This window comes from Notamacropus eugenii, chromosome 2 (genome assembly GCF_028372415.1).
Source record: "Notamacropus eugenii isolate mMacEug1 chromosome 2, mMacEug1.pri_v2, whole genome shotgun sequence".
Classification (NCBI taxonomy): Eukaryota; Metazoa; Chordata; class Mammalia; order Diprotodontia; family Macropodidae; genus Notamacropus; species Notamacropus eugenii.
The window spans coordinates 296,675,270-296,698,079 of NC_092873.1; the positions used below are offsets into that span (position 1 = coordinate 296,675,270).

Here is a 22,810-nt window from a genome sequence, read left to right on the forward strand (position 1 = left end):
GGGTAAGGGGAGAGAGGGGAGCCCTGACCATCTACAATGCATTGCAGCTCAATTCTCATTTCTAAGAGGGCCACAGTTCCCACATTTGAGGAGCTGCAAGGGAGTGATAAACCTGCCATGCAATGATGTTATTACTTTAATGGATACAGTACTGGGTAAACACTTTATTTCCACCAGGGTTTCTTATTTTGCGTCTTCTTATTTTTGCACAGCATTGGTTCTCCTCAGATTCCCTATTCCTTTTGCCCACCTCCTTTGTTATTCCTGCTGTCCGCATTTCCTGTCCCACTTGTGTGTGTGTGTGTGTGTGTGTGTGTGTGTGTGCGCGTGCGTGTGTGTGTGTGTGCAGGGAGGAATAGGACTGGCAATGGAGCTAGTCCTGAAGGGATTATCTGGCCAATGATACTATGTGTGCATATTTAAGTCCTACCCCCAAACATTTTTATACAGGTGAATCAGATTAGAGACAGTCTTGCCGTCCAGAGTCCATCCCCTGAGGGATGTGCTGTGAGGGGTGCCTAGAAAGATGAAGGGTTGATCCATCTATATATGAGCCTGAGGGCTTCTTTCAACCCCACCTGGGAAACCACCTTCTTCTCCTCACACTGGCTACCTCCAGGGAGGCATGATTTTGGCACCACCAGTGCTGAAGGATTGATGTACCCCAGGGATAGCCTTAACTTGAGAATTGAAATTCAGCAGAGTCTGCTCTGCACTAGAAAAAGGAGATTTCATTTTGAGTGGCATGTCAGTTTGGCACCTTCTGCCTCTGCAGAAAAAAAATACAAAAATACTTTGGCATGAAACTTGAAATGGTCACTCAAAGGTCCACAGGGTCACCAAGTTTTAGCAGTTTTGGTATCTCTCCTAAGACAGCACACTGATTCCATCATCTATATCAAAGTACATTTAGATAAAGGATAATAACCCAGCCCATTCCATCTAAGCTATTTGGACACTCTTTAATCCTCCTAACTTAGGTTTGGGTCAAGGGTCAAAGGGGCAAGGATGGAGCTGGAAGGATTCAGGAGGTACCAGAAGCAAGAAAAGGATAAATGAAATGGCTTTGAATCTATTGCTGCAAATATGTTAAAAAGGAGTTCTATAATGAACACATACTGACCAGAAAGAGCAGCAAGTCAGTTATTGAGGCACGGGATATAACTTAAGGTCTAATGGTCAGCAGAGGTATAACTAGGGCAAAATGGTCCCCCCCAAACCAGCCCTATGGGGAAGAGAAATCTAAGGGATGAGCTTCCTAACCATGGTGACTATCTTCCCTATACTTTGTTTTATAATCCATCAAAGGCTCCTGGCTAGATCCCCCCCTCTCAGATTCCTATCTCCACAGGGCCCTTCTCCTGGGGCCTGACTCCCCCAGTCAGCATGGGGATGAGAGCCAAGACTCTCTAAGAATGGACCACCCCATTTCACTCCCAGTCCTAATTGTATCTGTAGTTGGATTATACTGTAGGCCACTGTCATCAATTGCTCCCTAGACCCCACTTAAGGTCCCATCAGTCAGACCCCAGACTAAGGGACCAGTCCTCCATCAGGATACACTAAGTCAGATACTTCTTATAAATAGAGAAGGTGGTTCTTATAAACTAGGCCAAGGCCTTTGGGGCCTGCTTGAGCATGGAAATGATGCGACTTATTTTTCTTCCCCTGCCTTATGTATTGAGACCTCAGGTGGTCCAATTGCCTTGATTTGAATGACAGACTCTATTTCATTCCTCAGCCTGTTTCAGTTGATGGGATAGTATTTGATCTGAAGAGAAGAAACCAGCAGGATTCAGCAGAAATTCTAATGGTATACTTAAGGCTACGAACATTGGACAAGTCCTAAATGCTGAGCCCTCTGAACCCAGGTGTCCCCAAAGTCATTGAGAGCCACTGGGCTAAGACTTACAGCTGGGTAGCAGGGCTCAATACACTCTCTAAACTGGGCAGCCACAGAAATCCAGAATAATAGAGCCCTAGACTACTCTGTCTGCAGGAGAAAAAATCGACCAAATTCTCTGACAAAAGGTGCTATTCCTCCAAAAGATGAACTAACAGAGATAGTGGTTAAAGTGATAGATTTGGGAAAGAGGAAGACCTGCATTTTGATCACATCTCTGACACTTGCTAACTGTGTAATCATAGGCAAGTCACTTAACCTCTCTGAGGCTCAATTTCCTCATTATAAAATGAGGATAACAGTACCTATGATATGCACCAGAATGGGATGTTGTGAAGCTCAAATGTTTGCATTTTGCAAACTTTAAAGGAATATGCATGGTGTCCCAAAGTCTTAGTGCAATTTCAAATTGTATTAAAGCTTAAAACTACACTAACGCTTTCAGGACACCTTATATAAAAGTCAGTTATCAGTTAATCAATCAATAATATTTATTTGCTACTGAACCAAGCCCTGTAGATAGAAAGAAAAAATAAAGTACAGTCTCTGACCTCGAGAAGCTTGTTATGTAGTTGTTGTTCAGTCATGTCTGATTCTTGGCAAAGATACTAGAATGGTTTGCCAATTCCTTCTTTGCTTATTTTACAGATGAGGAAACTGAGGTAAATAGGATTAAGCGGCTTGTCCAGGGTCATACAACTAGTGACTTGGATTGAACTCAGCTCTTCCTGATGCCAGGTCTGGCACTCTGTCTACTGTGCCACCTAGCTTCCTACATTATATAGAAAGAGATAGCATAGATATATAAGGTATTACCCTTTTGATATGTGAACAACTTGGTTGCTGAAAAGGGGCAAAGAGAATAATTGTATAAAAAATCTTGATCAAAATAAATTTGCAAAGAAATAAAAATAAAATAAAATCTTTTAGATAAAATATGAAAGAGAAATATAGACTGTTTTGCAAACCAGATGGAGAACCTCATCACCCCACCCCACACCCCACCTCATGAATGTACATTGAGGATCTGTTTAAAGGGCAAATAATGACCAAGATAATGATGGGTGTAGAGCATTGTGATCCATCAGCTCCTTTATATATGATTTTTTGCTTTAGCATTTTGAACTTCATAGTTGACAAAATTATATTCAAATAACTGGGAACAATGGGAAAATTATAGAAAGATTGTTAACAGAATTATGGATTTCTTACGTTTTAATTTTATAAGGTAAAGACCTTGATTTGAGGTATTAGAAGCTGTTAAGAAACTAGAGAAAAAGCTTGGACAAGAAAGAGAAGTACAACAAACTAAGCATCTGAGGAATCACAAGAAACTAGGGACAAAAGACAAGGAAGGCTTCTCGTTAAGAGACCTGACTCCAGCTCCTTTGCTGGGAATTTGCTGATTGGAAGACAGATTTTTTTTTCCCCCTGATTGGCTTGAGAAAGGTTTGAGCAGCTGCAGTAAACTCATTGGAACAGAACTGGGTACTGCTGTTGTGAGAAGAGCTAACAGCTTGTTGCTTTTTAGTACCATCTACAGGCTAACGATTGACTTCTACTGTGTTGCCCTCTACTGCCTTCTCTGGTCTGAGAAAGAAAAACAAAGGGGAAAGTCAAAGTTTTGCATCTGTGAAAGGGTGTGTGTGTGTGTGTGTGTGTGTGTGTGTGTGTGTGTGTGTGTGTGTGTGTGTGTGTGTGTGTGTGTGTGTGTGTGTGTGTGTGTGAAAGTATAATCCCTTGCCAATTAACGGAATTGCTTGTCATGATAATAGCATAACTCTTTCTCAGAGCCCTGATAAAGGTGGACATGAGCTAAAAGAGATGGTCATGGCTTCATTAGTTTTAGCAGAAAAGGAGCAGCTTTACTGCAAAGGCAAATGGGTAACATCTCACAGACAAGCAACTTCATATGGTATAGATTGCTACTGAAAGAACCAAGAAAAGCAAAGCCTGTAGACTTGAGGTGTGATCTGACCTGGCCATATGAGTTTCCATATTCATTTACCTCCTTGCTAGATTTCTGTGTGTTGCCCTTTCTCCCTTTTTGATGCTGTGTGCTTTGGTGGGAGAGTGTGACCCAAGTGTATTGTGGACAGTTTATATTATTCCTGCTCTAGTTTTTAATTTAGTAAATGTTTATTACTGCTTTTGCCTTCTATTGATCAAAGATTAAGGTTATTATTGCTTTTACTTCATCATTTAGGAATCTTTTATGTTTAAGAGTAAATGGTGTCCTTCCCCTGCTCCTTTTCAGAGGTGGGGATCTGTGGATTTGAAATATTGTATATATTTTTGGACTTTTTTGATGTATTGATCCGTTTTGCTTATTTTCTCTTTTTCTTTTTCCTCCTTTTCTTTTGTATCTTTAAAATTATTCTTTGTTATACAGAATAGCTCCCTAGGAAGAGGAAGAGGGAAGAATACCGGGGAAAAAATTATGCAATATAAAAACAAAAGATATCAATAAAATTTTATTTTAAAGCATAAAAGAATGTAGGCTGTTATGGTGTCTGCATTCAACTCTTGCAGCTCAGGAGCTACAATGGAGAGTTTCATGGGCAACACACATGGTACACACACACATATATACATAAACACATATATACACATACGCATATGCATGCACATGCACACACGTACACACATATACACATACATATCCACATATACATACACATACACTCATATACACACTCCAAGGTTAACTCTGGGACCCTGAAAGAATAAATAGTAAGATACAGCAGCCAGGCATGGCACCACACTAAGAAAAAAAATAGAGTTGCCAGTGTGAGTGCAGGTTAGGTGAGCAGGCCAACCCAGAGAGCCAGTTTGGGGGCTAAGGTCATGCCTGGGCTACCTATAAATCTAACATAATAGGGAAATACAAAGTAGATGGATGTCAGCCTTAAAAGAGAAGTTTCTAGTTGCTGGAGGGTGGGGTTGAAAATGTCACATGCAGAAAATGACATTTGAGCTGAGTACCAAAGGAAGCTGGGAATTTTAAGAGGCAGACATGAGGAGGAGAAGTATTCCAGACATGAGCTGTCATCACTAGTACAAAGGCACAGAGGCAAAAAATGAAGTATCCTGAGCAAGGAACAACATCATCCGCTTTATGACTGGCACAGAGCAGTGATCCATGTAAATGATCTTGGGGAATGAATTAATGAAACCTATAAATGCTTACTGTATACAGACAGATAAATGCTTACCTGTGCTAAGTGCTAGAACTACTAATAGAAAAATAAGATAATCTCTGCCTTCAAGAAGATCACCTTCTAATAAGAGGGTATTACTATAGGGAAGACATGGTAGAAGGGCAGATGGCAAGGCCCAGTGGTCCTCCATCTTATCAGAAAGATTACAGTTATTAATTCTCTACTCATAAAGTGGCTAGGTTTACCCCCACCATGTAGGAGACAGGGAGAACTATGGAGGAGTCACACCCATGATCATTGAAAAGAAAGAGGAGGCTGGAGGGTTGGAGTAGAACTGGGGCTCTGAGTGCCTTCCTGTGATGGGGGTAGAGAGTGGGCATGGGAATATCAGTGTCTAGGTAGGAGGGGAAAGAGAAGAAAGGGATATGTAAGAAGGTTGGATAGAAGGACCTCCCTAAAACACCTACTCCAATTAGTCCATTCATACTTAGTGGGATCTGCATAGTCGTTAGGCTGAACCTCAGTTTTCTATTCTGTAAAATGAGGGGACTGAAATAAATAGCTTCTGAGGTCCCATTGAACTCTAGAATTATGATCTGTAACTTATAGTCATAAAGAGTAGAAAGGAAATTTGTTGTTACATGTAACTGGAAAAATAAAATATTATTTAAAAATTTTTAAATAGCTCCCCCCAAAGAAATTTACTGGAGCAGTAAGATGTGAAGTGATTTGTCCAGGGTTGCACAGCCAGTAGGTGTCAGAGGTAGGCCTGAAACATGGCCTTCCTGACTCCAAGATGGGCTATTTTTCCATTATGCCATCCTACTTCTTAGTTATTATTGCTACTATTATTCCCAGGACTGGCCTGAAAGTTTGATTGAGCTGTTAGCAGCAGCTCTAATTGCCAGATGAAAGAGCAAGGCTATCCCCAACCAGGATTCAAAAGTGACTGGCATTTGTTTTTTCAGCCCGAGGACAGAATTAACATCCAACAGCTGTGAGTATTCACACCGCTGAATGCAAATTACAAAATATTATCAGGCATTCTCCTACACAGAGCGGCAGTATTGGCCCATCAGATGCTTCACCAAGCTCAAACACAGGCCGGGAAAGAAAGGAAACCAGGGAGACTTTCTATGATAATGAGAGAAATTGTAACATGTGCTGAAGAAGGAAGACAGACCGGATATCTTTTCAGGCTAGATCAAGAAAAGCTTTTGACAGAATAAGGCATGATTTTCTTTTATTTGAAGTATTGCAGGTCTACAGAATCCCACTGCAATTTGTTTTGTCTATGCAAACTTCACAGAACAATCCAGTGAGTGTTTCACAGCTGGGAAAGGAGAAAAGTGCGAATAATGAGGCAGGTGAATTCATACCAGGGGAATGTATGATGGAAAGCTAAGACCTGTCCACTGTTTACTTACTATGGATGCAATTTGTATTTAGAATCACAGATTCTTAGAAGCAGTTTCAAAGGTCATGCAGTAAACCTGTTAGATAGAAATCCTCACCTCCAGTCAGACTCTACTACTCATCAAGTTCAAATGCTACACCTTCCATTGCGTAGCAGAGTGCCTTGTACATTTTTGGCGGGGAGGAAAGAGGAGCCCATACCTCTGACTTCATTATTTTCTGGAACTCTAAATGTGAAAATTCCCTTCACGAGTGCATATTAGTAAGCCAGTTGTTTTAGAGAGCTTTTGGGGGCACTGAGAGTCAGAACTTGAGCCCAGGTCAACACAATGCCAAGGCCAGAGGGCCATCTAGCATGCTACACATAGGCCATGCTTACTAATGATTGAGTTGAAGTCTATGGCTTTGATTCCCTAACCTATCTTCATTTCATCCTTTATCTATTAAACTCCTATATACCCTTCAAAGTGAGAGGATCAAGCCCCATCTCTTCCCTTAAGCCTTTCTTGACTACTTTCAGTGATCTCTTCCCCTTCTGAGTTTCTGACTGTCCATACCCCTCCTTTTATTTGGTCCAGAGCTATCCTTTCATCAATGGAATACAGTGGGATGGAATGGAAAATCCTTTATTAAACTCCTACTTGTATGTCAAGTCGATTGATGGAAGCTAAATGGCTCAATGGATAGAGCACTGGTCCTGGAGTGAGGAAGACAAGTTCAAATCTAACCTCAGACACTTAATAGCTGTGTGACCTTGGGCAAGTCACTTAACCTCTGTTTGTCTAGAAGGCAATTATGTAGCACAGCAAATAGAGCAATGAGGCTGGAATCAGTAAGATCTGAGTTCAAATCTGGCCTCAGATACTTACTAGTTGTTTTAGGCAAGTTACTTAATCTCTCTATGACCTTGGGCAAGTTCCTTAATCTGTTTGCATGGAAGATAACTAGGTGGCACAGTGGATAGAGTGCTGGACCTGGAGTCAGGATCACTGAGTTCAAATTTGGCCTCAGATACTTACTAGTTGTCTTAGGCAAGTTACTTAACCTCTGTTTGTCTTAATCCACTAGAGAAAGAAATGACAAACCACTCCAGTATCTTTGCCAAGAAAACTCCATGGACAATATGGTTCACAGGGTCACAGATTCTTGAACATAAGTGAACAACATATGCCAGGCATTGTGCTAAGCAATGGAAATATAAATAGAGGAGAGAGAGTCCTTGTGCTCGAAGACCTCTTCAAGTCTAAGGAGACAATGCATCAAGGAGAGTCCATCCTCATGGCAGATAGAAAGACCAGGTGGCATTTAGGATATAACATGCAAAGCAGTAGGCAGATAGTAAGCCTCCTGCCCCGTGGACTTTGGGGAACAAGGGCATAACGGAGGAGAAGATGAGGGAAGTGGCCAGCATCCAAACAAAAGTTGGCACTCAGTGCTTGTAGGAACTGGGCAATGATAAGAGGAGAAGAGTTTACTCTGGCTAATTAGTGGCCTTTGGTAAGGAAGTGGTCCACTGCTTGCTCTGTCCTATCCTCCAGCAGGTCATGGACCTGTGACCCAGTTGGTAGACTGAGGCTGGAGTAGGGAAGATCTCCATCTGAAATTTAAATTCTTAAAAGAATCATCTGGCCCACTGAGAGGTTACAAGGCTTGCCCAGAATCACACAGTCAGTACATGTCAGAGGTGAGACCACCCATTAAGTATTTATCTTCTGCTCCCTTAAATTACAGAATGTCTTGACTGTACTTTTCTTTTTCCACAACTAGATCTTCCCCAGAAAGCTCATGCCTGTTCCTGGCTTCCCAGTTTGGGGTAGTTGACACTATCATTTTCTTCAGTCTTCCTGAATCAAAGCCTCTATCATCTCATTCCTCCTCCTCCTGCACTGTGAAACATCAGGGACTAGAAACACTGTGAGTCACCCATAATTGTAGATGTAAAGTGAAAAGTGATTACAGGATTAAGTTCAAAGGTGATTCATCTAATGTAAAATTAGAGGGGGAACAATTCTTGCAGACCTCGGGTCAGCCTCCCTCCTTGCCTTGAAGCTCCATAACACCATCAGAGGCTCAAAGGATTTCAGAGCTGAAAGGAACATTGGAGATCATCTAGTCTAACCTCTAAATTTGTCCCATAAAGACTAATCAACTTACTATTGCGCAAAGGGAGACACTGGAGGGCCCAATCACATGTGTTTGTTGATCTAAGATCACTCAGATCATAACTACCTGGCAAAGTTGAGATCTTCCTGACTTCCAGGCTGATTCTCAGTCCACTATACCACCTACTGTATTTATTGTACTGGATACAAACACTGTGTATTTGTAATTATTTTCTTCCTAGTCATTCTGTATGTATTTCTATACATACTGTTTTCCTTGTTATATTGTAAGCTGCTTAACTTAAGAGAACGATATTGTTTCATTCTTTGTATTTATTTATCCAGCACATAACCTCGTGTCTAGAACACAGTAGGCACTTAATAAATTGTTGTTAATTGAATGAAAAAAAAAGAACCCTCCGTGGAGACATGATGGTTGCCTTCAAGGATATGGAGGACTGTCATGTGGGAAATGAATTAAATTTGTTGTTTTAGGTGCCACAGAATAGAAGCAGGAGCAATGGGTAAAAATTGCAAGGTTAATTTTGGCTTAAAATTCAAGAAAAATACTTCTTAACAATGAGAGATCCTCTGTATTGACACATTAGACAATAAGCTACAATCAGAACAGCTGCTTCAGATAACAGTGACTTCCCCATCATGAAAATTCTTCAGGAAGTAGTCTTCAAGATTGCCACTTGGTGGGGATGCAGCAGAGTGGGTGGATAACTGGTCAGTTATAGACTAGTCAAGATGGTGGAGCTTCCTTTCACCTCTGAGATTCTCTGATTTTTTTTTTTTTTTTGGACATAAGTAAGTGAAATAGGAGCAAATACAAGAATGATAACTACAGAGTAAATATTTCCGCAAAGTGAAATGGTCTGCATTGAGCAGTGGTGGGTTCCTCCTACTTGGAGATCTTTAAACAAAGCCTGGGTAACCACTTGTTGGGTATGTTATAATGGAGATCTCTTTGGTGTATAGGTTGGACTAAATCACTACTTCAGTCCTTTGCATCTTTAAAATTCTTTAGTTTAGTGAAATGTCTAAGATGGGACTTGAACTTGGTACTCCTGACCCCACATGTAACATGTTGGTTTCTCTTCCACACTGCTAATCATATAGTAACCTTCATCTCTCAGTCTGTTTCAGACAAACTGAAGGACTCTCCCCACACCTTTTCTCATTCTCCTCTATCCATCTGAAGTTTCAGGTCCCCTGCTTCCTGTGGGAACCCATGCTGGTTAGGGTACAAAGGTAACATCCTTAGCAGTTAAGGGGGAAAGATATGATCCAATCTATGATATGAATGGGTGCATAAAGTGATATTGATGTCAAGACAAAGAGTTCTTTTGAGTAAAACACAGAAAATTAGAAGAGCAGTCCAAAATCCAAGAGAGGTCAACATGGAATATGTAAGAAAACTGCTATAAAGTGAGCCACCTAAGTCACTGGCAAATCAGTTGGTCCCGTGTACAGTCTCCACCTAAGATCGTACCTTTCTATGGCATAGTATGTTAGTCACATCCCCTTCTCATTGACGTTTTTATGGACTTAGATATGTAACATTCTCCCCCTAAGCCCCAACTCTGCATGTGTGGTAAGACCACACTGTGAGAAGTGGATAGAGTACTGGACCTGGAATCAGGACAGGTGTAAGTTCAAATCTTGCCTCAGACACTTAATAGCTGTGTGATCCTGGTCAAGTCACTTAACCTCTGTTTGCCTTTATTTCCTCAACACCTACCTCCGAGTGTTGTGAAGATCAAATGAGATAAGGTCCGTGAAATGCTTGGCAAACACTGTAGAATTGTTGGCCATTATGATTATAACTGTATAACTGTTCAATATTATTATGATAATGATGTGCAATTCCTATCTAACCTTTAGGCCCTAGAACAAATTTCACCTCTAGCATGAAGCCTTCTCTGTATCTCCCTCCCACTGGCAGAAGTAATTACTTCTCTTTCTGAATCTCCCAAGCACTTTATAAAGTTCCTTGTGTATGTGTCCAGTCTTCCCTCTTAGCTCTCCAAGCTCCATGAGGGCAAGATCACATCTTTTTTTTCTTGATATCCCCCATGATGCCTTGCACATGCAAAGTACTCAATACATTTCTATTAAATAAATGAGAATGTGAATATAGGTAAACAGTGAGGGAAAATATTTGCTCTACAGTTATTATTTTAATATTTGTCTTATTCTATTCCCTATGTCCTGAAAAAGAAAAATCAGAGAATCTCAGAGTTGGAAGGAAGGGACCTCCGCCCTCTAGGCTAACCTGTAACTGACCTGCTACCTATCCATTCTGCCACTTCTCCACTAAGTGGCAATCTTGAAGGCTACTGCTTGAAGACTTTTAGTGATTGGGAGCTCAGTATTGGCTGAGGCAGCCCTTCTGATTTTAGCTCACTCTCTGATGAGTCACTCCAAGAAAACTAAATAGGCTAAGGCATTGGGCTGAATCTAATGAATGGTAAATTTAATAGGTATAAGTGTAAAATCCTAAGTTTGTATTTTAAAAAGCAATGAACTACATAAATAAAGATAAGAAACACGTGGCTAAACATACCTATATGGAAAAAAATCGAGGACTTTTCAGCAACTACAAGTTAATAGTGTGAGTTGGTAGCCAGAAATGCTGTTTGCATCTGAGGCTATACTAATGTGGCCGAAATTTCCAGGATGATGGAGGCAATGGTCCTGTTGAAACTCTGTTGTGGTTAGACCACATCTGGAGTCTGTGTTCATTTTGGGGTAGCACATTTTAGGTGTGTGTTCATCCTTCATTGCTGAAGAAGACCATGCCATCAGAGAACTAATGACATGACTTACACTTGACTTTTTTTTTTTTTGAGTGAGGGAAGTCTGTGCAGGTCACCAACCTCACTTCTCCTCCAGAGCCATCTGAATCCAGTGACCAAATATTCATCAGGATGACTGGAGATGACCCAGGATGAGGCAATTGGGGTTAAGTGACTTGCCCAAGGTCACACAGCTAGTGAGTGTCAAGTGTATGAGGTAAGATTTGAACTCAGGTCCTTCTGACTCTTGCACTGGTGCTCTATCCACTGCACCACCTTGCTGCCCCAGCACATTTTAGGAATGATACTAAGAAACTATAGAGCCTTAAGAAATACCCTTCAAGAAGAATAGGTAGGGTCCCATGGTCAAAAATTCAACATGGGGAGTCAACCATGGGCAGGATGATTACTTCTCAGGTAGTTGTAGTGGGGGATAGATGATCCCTAAGGTAATTTTCAATGCTAAAATTCTGTATGTGATTCTCTGAACCAGTATAGTAAAGGATCTCAAGACCATGCCCTATGAGGACTGGTTGGAGGAACTGGTGATACTGTCTGGAGAAGTGTTGGACCTGGAGTCAGGAAACCCTGGATTCAAATCTGGCCTCAGACAGCTACGTCTGCTATGTAGGCAAGAATCCTGTTTGTCTCAGTTTCCTCAACAGTAAAATTGAGATAATAAAGCACTGCCCTCAAGGTAAGGTTGTTCTGAGGATTAAACGAGGTAATATTTGCAAAATGAACAAACAAATAAAACACTGAACACAGTGTCAGGCACTGCTTATTGCATTCCAAATATTTGAAAGGCTGTCACATGGGAAATGGTAATCCCTGGTTCTCCTTAATCTTACTGCCTTATCTCTGAGACTCTATCCCCAGTTTATCATGTTTTTCTCTCATTTGTACAGAGTTGTTAGCATGTTGTCTCTACTATTAGACTATGAGTTCCTTGAAATAGGGACTATCTTTTGCCTTTCTTTGTATTCCTAGCATTTAGCACAGTGTGTGGCAAATAGTAGGTGTTTAATAAATGCTGGTTGACTATAAATGGCATAACATAAGAGAAAAAGGTAGAAATAGCAGAGTCAGAGATAGTTAGGTGGCACACTGGATCAACTGCAGGGCCTGCAGTCAGACTCATCTTCCTGAATTCAAATCTGGCCCCAGACACTTTCTAGCTGTGTGACCCTGGGCAAGTCACTTAACCCTGTTTGCCTTAGTTTCCTCACGTGTAAAATGAACTGGAGAAGGGAAAGGAAAACCACTCCAATATCTTTGCCAAGAAAACCCCAAATGGGGTCACAAAGAGCTGTACACTACTGAAAAATGACCGAATAACAAAAAAACAGATTTAGACTTTAGACAAGGAAACACTTTCTAACAATTAGAGCTATCCAAAAACAGAAGGCATCGCCCAAAGTAGTGCCTTCCTCTTCGCTGGAGGGTTCTGGTGTTTGGCTAGATGACTCCTTAGACAGGATTCCTATTAAATATGATTGGGCTAGAGGGACTGTGAGGTAACTTTTAATCGATAAATCAACAAGCATTTATAAAGCCCCTACTATGTGCCAGGCACTGTACTAAGCTCTGGGGATACACAGAAAGGCAAAAACAGCCCCTGCCCTCAAAAAGCTCACAGTCCAATGGGGAGACAACATACAAACAACTACGTATATACAAAATATACATTGGAAAGGTGGAAAGTAGCCTTTTCAGTCTTGGAGGAACCAGAAAAGTCCTCTTTAGGAAGGCGGCACAAGCAGAGTCTTGAAGGAAGCCAAAGAATTCAACTCTGAGATTCCATGATTCTGGAATTTTGAGAAAGTTTTTCCTTATACAACTATGCCTTTTTCCTCTATATCCTTCTGCCTCCTTTACTAAAATGTTCAGGTATTTTTTTCATGCAAACTATTGTCTAGCCATATCCCCATTCTCCTCAGATGATTTTTTAGACTCAAGTGTAGGACTTCACTAATTCATGGGGGTTATATTGAGTAAACCACTTTATAAGCCTTAAAAACACTATGTAAAGGTATTCTTATACTGAAGTATTGAAGAAAACACTTCAGTAGATCAAATGATCTTATGGATAATGGTATTAATTTCCAGGGTTGCCAATCACATTTCATCCACTCGTCCCTTCAACTCTTGTCCATATCTTCCCATAAATCTTCAATGGGGCTCCACTCAACATAATGTGGGTCGTCTTTTTGGTCTATCTTAGCATTATATGTATATGGAGATTCATCAGAGAGCTTCCCTGGTCAATCTGATGAGCCTATACAGAGGTCAGAATTTGTATGAGACCTGATTTATTTTCCCAAAAAAAAGGTGTGGACATGTCTGCTTACCCTTAGAGAGCTAATCATATGTGTTTGAGCACAAGTAATTGAGTCTTATCATTTTGAGATGAAATGATTGATTGGATTGTTTCAGATGTTTGGAGGTTGACTTGGTTGGTGAAAACTGTCATGGATTGGAGCTCTACTTTGATGTGGATCTATTTAATAAAAAAGAGGTCCATTGTAGAGTTAGGCTTCTCCGTAAGAATCTAAGAAAGTTGAAAACATGGACCAAAAAGCAGCAGAACTAAAAAGCAAAGCTGGATCCCAGGGGTAAAAACTGTACACGTATGCATCCCTGCATTCCCCCTGCCTTCCCCCAAGGAACCACTAATGGCTTCTTTGGGCAGAGGCATATGGGAGCTACTTGTGCTCTTCCCCTCCTAACCCAACAGGGTAATTCCTAAATCCCATCATTCTGGTCAGAGAAAGGAAAATATCCTGGGAAAAGGAAAAGTGCTGGGGTATTTAAAAGACCTAGCTTTCTAAATGCTCTCCATCTCCAGAGAAAGAACTTATGGGTTCTGAATGCAGATTGAAGCACACTATCTTTCACTTTCTCAATTTCTTTTCATATTTTTTTTCTTGGTTTCTCTTTTCTTCCACAACATGACTAATATGGAAATATGTTTTGCATGATTGCACATGTATAGCTATATCAAATTGTGTTTGTCTTTTGTTCTCAAGGACAACCATGACATCAGGGAAATGATGACATGACTTGCAGATGACTTTGATTTGAGCGAGGGAGGGCTATGAAAAGTCACCAGCCTCACTTTCTCCTCCAGAGCCATCTAGGTCCAGTGGCCAGATATTTATTCATCAGGACAACTGGAGATGGCCCAGAATGCAATGTGCAGGATCCTCATCAGTATATATTTTTGAATACATCACCCAACCCTCCCTTCCCCTTATAATTATAACCTCTTCTTTTTAGCATATATGGCCCCTCCAACCCAACACACACAGGACACACCAGTTCTTGTCTTCCAATTAGACCTTAAGCCCATTGAGGGCAGAGACTAGTTGTACTTCATTACTTACCTTCTAAGGGAGGAAGGGAAGGCAGGGGGAGGGAAAGAATTTGGAACTCAAAATTTTTAAAAGTGAGCAATAAAATTATTTGTTCATGTAATTGGGAAAAAATTATTGAAAACTGAAAAAAAACAAAGCAAGCTTTTTAGAGAGAAAAGGTGCCTCCACTTTCTTCTCAGTCTTTTTCAATCTACCTCCTGATCTAATATTCATCCAACTCAAACTGCTTTCTCCAAAGTTACCAATGAACTCTTAATGTCCTCTTTTCAAACCTCATCTTTCTTGACCTCAATAGCATTTGACATTGTTAACCACCTTCTCCTTTTGGACTTTTATTGTTCTCCCTTGGTTCACCCACTGCTACCTGTCAACTCCTTCTCAGTCTCTTTTGCTAGATCTTTGTCCCTGTCATGCTCACTAATTGTGGGTGCCCCTCAACGCTCTGTCTTCTTTTTTTATCTTTATGATCCCCTTTTGCTGATCTCATCAGTTATGATGGGTTCCATCATCTCTAAGCAGATGATTGCCAGATGTATTTATCCAACCTTAGTCTCTCTCCTGAGCTCCCAATCCAAATCAACAACTCTGTTGGAAATTTCACCTGGATATCCCATAGCCATCTCAAACTCAACATCTCCAAAACAGTAGTCTTTATTATTCCTCTCAAACACTCCTTTCTTTTAAATCTCCCCATGACCATTGAAGGGACTATCACCTTTTCAGGGTACTAGGTAGAGCCATGACGTATAGAGCACCAGGCCTGAAGTCAGGAATACTTATCTTCTGGAGTTCAAATCTGGCCTCAAACTGAGAGCTGGGAAAGCTTAGCTTAAAAATGCCAAGGTTTCCCACTGCATTTGGGGCCATCCTCTGCCATCCAGACCCATGTCTTATTACTGGACTCTGATAACTCTGGAATAGAGAATGAAGTTGATAATTATGCACAGCCCTGCCTCACTTAAACCTAGTTCACTTGCAAATTAAGACATCACCCTCCTGATGTCATTGAGAATGAAAGATAGACAACAACAATAGACATTTACTAGCAGTGTGACCCTGGGCAAGTCACTCTCTGCCTCCATTTTCTCATTTGTAAAATGATCTGAAGAAGGAAATGGCAAACTTTTTCAGTATTTTTGCCAAGGATACCCCAAATGGGGTCTCAAAGAGTCAGACATGACTGAAAAATGACTGAACTGAGGCTGAAGTAGAATGTAAACTGCAGAACAAGGACTATGTGTACAGATTGTCCCAAAAGTGTTAGTGCAGTTTTAAGGTTTTATTATTTCAGAGACATAAATGCTACAAACTTATAAAGGACAACTTTTGAAAGATTAATTATTTTAAAAATTTTTAAATATTGATGCTTTTCTTATTAAAATTCAACATAACTGCCATCTTGTGCTATGTCACTCTAGCTGATTTTCAAACTTTGTGAAACCTTTTATCAACTGATGTTCAGTAACTAAAAGGATTACATTTGTGATCCTGGTCTTCAAATCATACGAAGAATGAAGCAATGATTCTGACATGATTGCACCAAAAAAGTCTAGCAGAGATGTGTCTGGTGTCCAAGGTGGCCACACAGGAGAACCTCCTTTATAGAGACACTGCTCTCTGAAAGTTTCATCCAGAAACTGTCGCACACACAGCAATTGCATCATACTCCATTTTGTTCAAAATCAACTTTAAAATGTACTATTCAAAATTCACAAAACTAAATAAGCATAAAAAACATTAAAATAAACTTACATATGGTGTTTTTGTAAGAATGCAGCATTTATACTTTTGAAGTTATTAAAGCTTAAAACTGCACTAAGATTTTTAGGTGCCTTATATTTCTGTTATCAGCATTTAGTACAGTGCCTGGCACGTAATTGTTCTTCAAATTCCATTTTGAAGAGGACCAATGACATATCTTGACTCATTCATGAACTGGATTTGTGAGGCAGAGTGGCACCAAGTCATCAGCCTCACTCCCTCTTTCAGAGTCACAGAAATCCAGCGAGAAGACAAAAATCAAGACAATTGACAATGGCCCAGGATGCAGTGGATGATCTTGGTCTCTTCAATGTCTGCCCAAGCACTAAGAGCTCCATAGTATCTACTTCAGCCACCTGGATGGTTGTTGGAACAAATTGTTCTCATCTGCCTATTCTGCCAGGGGGAAGTCTTCACTAGGGGTGTTTGGAGTAAACACTCCCCTAAGTCACCAGCACTTACTTAGTAAATACTTGTTGACTGACTTGACTTGGCTTGTCTTAAAGTTTCTCCTCATTCCAATTCATCCTCCACTCCGCTGCCAAAATGATTTTCCTAAAGTGTAGATCTGACAATGTCACTTTCCTATTCAATGACCTTCAGTGGCTCCCTATTACTTCTAGGAACACATATTAAATTCTTTGTTTGGCATTTAAATTTCTTCACAATTTGAACTCTTCCTATCTTTCCAGTCTTCCTACCTCCTACTCCCATGAACTCTACAGAACAGTAACTGTTGCTTTTTCCCACCCAGCCTGATATCTTTCTTTTTCTTGACCTCGTTAAAGGGGCCATGCCCTGGCTACTTCTTAAATAGGCCTATTCAATGAATGGGTATTGCCTCATCCTAAGTGAGTACCTGCAAAGACCTTGGTCTAAAGGGCCCAAGGTCTCCCAGTGCATCCTGGGCCATCTCCAGTCATCCTGAGGAATATCAGGTCACTGGATTCAGATGGCTCTGGAGGAGAAGTGAGGCTGGTGACCTGCACAGCTCTCCCTCACTCAAAATAAAGTCAAGCGCAAGTCATGTCATCATTTCTCTGATGGCATGGTCTTCTTTGGCAATGAAGGACGAACACAATGAACTCTGCAATCTAACCATACTATCCTATGTGCTATTCCTTACACATAATTCTGTATCTTCCATCTCCATGCCTTTCTACTGACTAGCCCCTTACTTGGCATGTCTCCTCTCCCAATTGCCAGCTCTTAGAACCCCTGGCTTTCTTTGAGAGTCAGATCAAGCTTTACTTCCTCTAAAAGAGTTTTCCTGGTCTTTTTAATTTCCATGATTAGTTCCTTTATTCCATATGTATAATTTTCTGGTGTACATATATAAAACTGTATATATAGTTATATATAGTCTTCTCCACAAGAACATAAGCTTTTAATGACCAATCACAATTCAAGAGGACTGATGATGAAACATGAATCTGATGATGAAACATCTCCTAACAACGAGGTACTGGACTCAGAGTGCAGAATACACATACATATGTGTGTATACATATTATATATGTACATATAACAGGCATACATATATATACATATATATATACATATATATATACATATATTTTTTGTACTTGACCAATGTGACCAATTTATTTTCCTTGACCGTGTATATTTGTTTTCAAGTGTTTTGTTCTTCTTCCTACAGTGATGGGGGGAGGTGGAGGAAGAGAAAATAGATTTTTGTTCATTGAAAAAATTAAGTTTTAAAATGAAGTGAGTTTCTGAAGAGTGAAAACTGTTTTTGCTTTCTCTTTATATTCCAGGGTTTAATATAGTGCCTGGCACACAACAGGTGCCTAATAAATGCCAATTATTTGATTGAGTTCCTAGGCAATTATTCAAACCCAGGCTAGACTTGGGGTTCTGTAATAACACAAAGTTAGGAAGTTCTGTAATCTATCCTTCTAGAGAGAGAAAGAGGAGTTTCTGAGAAGTGACAAGCTCTGAATTACCTCTTTGGCAATCTCAAATTCAAGAGTTCTGATCCAGCCTTTTAGAGGAAAAATGGGGGAGCTCTCTGGCAGCACCAGCTTCTTGAGGAGAACAAGATCATGGATTTATTTCTCTCCCACCTCACAGCTGGAGTATCATGAAAGGACTGAAAAAGCACAGCATGGGGGAGCAAAAGCTCTGGATGTTGCCTTCTGTCATTATGGAGAATCATTTGGATCATGTAAGTTTCAGGAGAAAGGAGTGACCTCTTTAGGAACTCCAATACCACCTCCCTTCTGGGAGAATCCAAGCCCTAAGATTAATGCTTCAATTATAGCCAGTTCTATGGGTCTTTGGGCTCAAATTGGGCCTTAATTCTCCCAAATATCTTTATGATAACATTTTTTGTGGTAGCAAAGAACTGCAAAGAAAGCAGATTGCCTATTAACTGGGGAAAGGAAAGAAATGGGGCATCACTGTATGGTAAGAAACAGTGGGTGTGATGATACAGAGAAACATGGAAAGACATATGTACAGATGCAAAGCGAAGTAAGCACAACAAAGAAAAGAATATACACAACAACCGCAATGCTATAAATAGAAAAGAAATAGAATGTATGTGGAAAAGAACAAGAACTTAATAGTTGAAACAATGTTGGAAAATTATAATGATCAAGTCTGGCCCCAAAGACATGATATATGGAAATACTGCCCCTACTTCCTTCTCTCTTTCTTAGTCTTCTTCTTCCTTCTTCTTTTTCTTCTTCTTCTCCTCCTTCCTCCTCCTCCCCTTCCCCTTCTCATTCCCTTTCTCCTTCCCCTTCCCCTTCCCTTTACCCTTAACCTTACCCTTACCCTTCTCCTCCTCCTCCTCCTCTCCTTCTCCTTCCTTTTCCCCTTCTCCTCCTTCTTCAGAACTGGGGGAGGGGGCGGAGCCAAGATGGCGGAGTGAAAGCAACGACTCACCTAAGCTCCTGGAAAAACTCCTCTGGATATCTCCGGGGGGAGAGTCTGACCAGACTTTGGAGGTGTAGAATCCAGTGGGTGACGGACTTTGACGGATTCGGAGCCCAGGCTGGACCGGAGGGTCCACGGGAGGGATCTGTTCCGCGGGGGTAAGACCCTGGCGCACAGCGCAGCGCGGTGGGCGCGGCAGGGCGGAGGGGACCAGAGGAGCCCGAGAGTGGCGGGCGAGACCAGCGGAGCAGGAGATAAGCCAGGCCGAGCCGGTGAGAGCCGCTGAGTGCCAGACATCAGCGCAGCAGCCCTTGAAATCTTCAGCCTGAAGATGGACCTCGGTGGGTCACTACTTGAACTTCCAGGAACTGGGATGGCAGAGTGATCAGTAAGTGCTCTCTCCTCCCCCCTGATGACCATGAAGGAACCATAAAATTCTTCCCCAGATTAATCCTGGATCAGCGGGAACAGCAGAAGGGGGCGGGTGGTCTCATAACACCAGAGGCTGGAAAAGTGGCAAAGGGGGATTCTTCCTACGGTAGCGGAGACGGCTGGAGGGACAGACGACCCAGGGCAGAGAAAATTCGCACTGAGACCCAGGCAAGCCTCAGAGCCGGGAGACGAGGCCAAGGAGGGGCAGGAACACGCGTTAGCTTCTAGGCGTGCCCCAGCCCTCCAGGGGAAAAGGGAAGACAATAGGGAAGCTGGGATCACCATCCCCTGACCTTGCCTTTGCCTCAAGTCAGCTGAGGAGATATCCTGAGGACAGACCACCCCTCCCACATACCTAACAAGCTAACCCCAGGGTTGATCGGGGGAACAAAAAACAAAAGCCTGCTTTTAGCCTAGACACACATCAGCTCATCTTAAAGATCTGTACCTTCTGACTGAAAGAACCAAAAGCTACAACACTCAGCCAACATCATGAATCAGAAAAAGCAGACGAAAAGTGAAAAAACCATAGAATCTTTCTATGGGGATAAGGACCAAAACACAAACACCAAAGAGGTTAGAGCTGAGACTGTACTTCCATCTGAAACCTCAGATGGGACTATGAATTTCTCGCAAGAACTGGGGGACCACATGTACATAACTCTTCATATAACAGGAAGCTTTTTAATGCATTTGTTAATATTACTGAAGTTTTTTCTTCTTTATTATAAGGGATAACTCTCTGGGAGGCAATGAGATGAGGAATAGAGTGGTAAATGTAGGTGATATAAAAGCAAAAGATAGTAATAAAAATAATTTTAAAATAATGAAGTGTAAAAATAGATTTTTTAAAGAAAGATAATAGGTCTCACCAGAATATCAGCAAGATACTTGACTAGCTATTCCAAGTGTGTTTCCTTTCCAGAGGAGTCCAAATTCTCAGGCTGTTTATATGAATTTGTGGGGTAAAACTGAAGGTCACTAGAATATTGGGGAATGCCTATCTAGAGCAATAATTCATTTTTCTTCTTAATGTAATATAATAGTATTAAGCTGGAGGCCTATATATATACTATATATATAATATACGTGTATATATATATATCTTGGGGAGCGAGGGGGAAAGGAAATAAGCATTTAGTAAGCACCTACTATGTGCCAGGAACTTGCTAAGAGCTTTACAAATATTATCTCATTTGATTTCTCACAACCTTAGGAGGTAGGCTCTGTTATTATACCCATTTTATAGCTGAGGAAACTGAGGCAATTTATTTTAAATTTAATTTAAATTTTAAATTTGAATGAATTAATGACTTTAAAATTCATTTAAGTGACTTGCCCTGGATCATGTAACTAGGAGCAGGCATGGAAGAGAGCCTCATAGGAATGTTTAAGTAGTTGCTGCTCTAGCAACCTCATGCTCTTTTCCCTTCCAAGGGGAATCCAAACCACAAGGTGGCACTATGCGGCTAGAGCCCTAGATGAAAACTGGATCCAACCACTATGGGAGAACTCTGGCTCCTTATAAGCAGTTGTATGCATTTCTGTAGAGTAAAGTAAAAACTGTCCCAGGTCCCAATATATGCATTGTAACTTGAGTGGTTATGCAGTACCAGGGAATCCTTTTGCCCACATCTGTTGGAGACCTGTGTTGGAGCTATATTCTGAGATTTTCCAGAAGCAACTCTGGGTAGGACAAACATGCCCCAAAGATTCTATTTTAGAAGAGCTGCAGCCAAAATTAAATCCAGGTTCAGAGCTTGGGGCACTGGACCACAGGTTACCTATGGGTTCCAACACAGCATTAGACTTTCCAACAGCTATCGTTGACTCCTTACCATACAGCTGGCCTCCCTCTTTTTGCGGTTATATATCTCTTTGCTGGTGGTTTTTTGCATGTGTACATCCTTTATCATCAACAATATGCCCACTACATCTTTTGGGTGACCACAGTTCTGATTCTTTGAAGAAGGTGCTATTATAAGACTCATGGCCATACACCAACATAAGAAGAACATAGATGTTCAAAAAATGGATTGTTATTATTATTTCTATTAAATGTAAGAGAAGCCTATGTGAAAGGAGAGGAACATGGTCATTCACCCATGTGGGAACATGAGAGTGAGAGAATAATACCACTTGACAAGTAAACGTAGGTGCCCTGGCCCTAGAGCCTCTCAGAGACTTGGCTGGAAGTCCTGATGAACTCCTGAATCTATTCTATCTTATGCCACCAAACCATCTAATGAAACTGGTAGGCGGGGGCCAGGTAGGTCACAGTAGGTCGCCTTATTTGAAGGTGGCAACTGCCCATCATTACTACCTGAACAAATAGTAGTTCTTTATCCCACCATAACCATGGAGCGCCCAAATACAATGCCTCCTGCTTCAAGAAACTGATCCAGGACAAGGGACTCAGAAATCAGGCCAAGTGCATTCTTGATATAACGGATACCTATTGTTATCTTGTAGGGTCATTGTAAGGATCAAATGAGATAATATATCTGAAAGACACTTGGTACAGTGACTGGCACATAATAGGCACTATAAAAATGCTTATTCTTTCCTCCTTTCCATCTCAAAATGAGACAAGGGAATAGATAGTAAATGTAAGTTCAGTTAGGCACATGAGGAAATTATAACCAGCTCACTGGCCCAAACACATAGCCCAATATTCCTGAGGCTTTTACCCCTTCATCCCTGGGTTTGGAAGGAGCATAGGCTGATGGCACCTCTCATCATAAGGCCATAGAGAATGAAGAGCCTTAGTCAACTGGTACCTTCCTCTATCCTATGGGTAGCAAACCTCCACCTCCTTTTGTGACTGAGTCTGAGGAAACAATCCCCCCCCCCCCCCCCCCCTGCCTTGGGCTTACTCCATGCTTTCTTATCTTGTTTCATCTCTAACCTATTTCTTGCCAGTCACTACCCTCTCCTGAGATCCTCTTCC

The 22,810-nt window shown here is 41.2% G+C and overlaps 1 long non-coding RNA gene across 2 annotated transcripts in view; it reads right to left on the minus strand.

Moving 5' to 3' along the window:
- LOC140527505 (uncharacterized) overlaps positions 1 to 22,810 on the minus strand; it is a 96,666-nt gene that overhangs the window by 57,279 nt on the left and 16,577 nt on the right. The window lies entirely within an intron of this gene.